We start from the raw sequence: 1156 nt of genomic DNA, 5'->3' as shown, positions 1-1156 counted from the left end.
AGTCTTCAGGGAAAGTTGTTTTGGTTGGAAAGCTGTGGTGGGGCCAAGATGAAGAAATGAGACATCAGAAAATTGGCAAGAGACAATATTTTCATGCTCTTGCTCTAATGTACAACCTGAAATCAGCATTGGGGTAAAGGCAGGGGAATTATGCATCTTTGTTAAAATAAACCAAATAATTGAAAAAATAAGAGGGTTTTGTTTTTTTCGTTAGCTGATGGATATTCCACCTTTTAAACTGATTTTAAGTTACATTCAGTTTAGGAAATAAAGACATTTCATTGTGCCCTTTAATAAATAGGTGAATTAGCATATAAATAAGCATATCTGAGGCAGTGTTCTGTGGTAAGCATCCTTTTCTTCTTTTTTAAGCAGCGTATTCCATCAGATACTCACTGGTATAGACTCTGAAGGCCTAAGGAGATAATGCCACGTACACTTCAAGCCTAACTGATACTGCAAAGGGCAAGGTGTGCGGTGCTGGGAGGGTGCAGGTCTTTTACAAGTAGTACCACCCTGGTGGTGTAGTGGTTAAGAGCTCGGCTGCTAACCTAAAGGTTGGCAGTTCGAATCCACCAGCTGCTCCTTGGAAACCCTATGGGGCAGTTCTGCTCTGTCCTTTAGGGTCATTATGAGTCGGAATCGACTCGACAGCAGTGGGTTTGGTTTTCTTTTAGGTTTTACCACTGAGGCCTTCCAGACAGGTTGACACAGGTTCAAGGTTCCCTTTGGTCTTGGAGTTCCTTGCCTCATCTCTGCGTTTGAATTGAACTCTTCCCTCTTTAAATTATTTGGGGATGAAATAATTCCTTTTATTTGCATGTTTTTTTCTAAGCACATAGTGGTTACACAAGGGATCTGGAGGATGAGCCAGAGAAAATTTCCTGGCTGTCAACTTGTGATCTTAGTGATTCAGAGGCAGCCTGCACCCCCTCCAAGCATGAAGAGCATCACCGAGAGCTTTGTGGTTATTGGGCTTATTTTTGATTTTTTGTTTTGGTTTTTTGTTTTTCTGGCAGCACTTTGAACTCCCCTCTGTAGTGTGGTGCTTTGGAACCCTAACCCTACCCCAATCCTGGGAGACTGTCACCCACTGGTGACAAAATGCATTGAACTTGAGCTAGTTTGTCAAAATCCCAAAACTCTGAACTCCCCC

The sequence above is a fragment of the Trichechus manatus genome, unplaced genomic scaffold (genome assembly GCF_000243295.1).
Source record: "Trichechus manatus latirostris isolate Lorelei unplaced genomic scaffold, TriManLat1.0 scaffold00065, whole genome shotgun sequence".
NCBI classification, from domain to species: Eukaryota; Metazoa; Chordata; class Mammalia; order Sirenia; family Trichechidae; genus Trichechus; species Trichechus manatus.
This window is presented reverse-complemented; position numbering follows the sequence as displayed.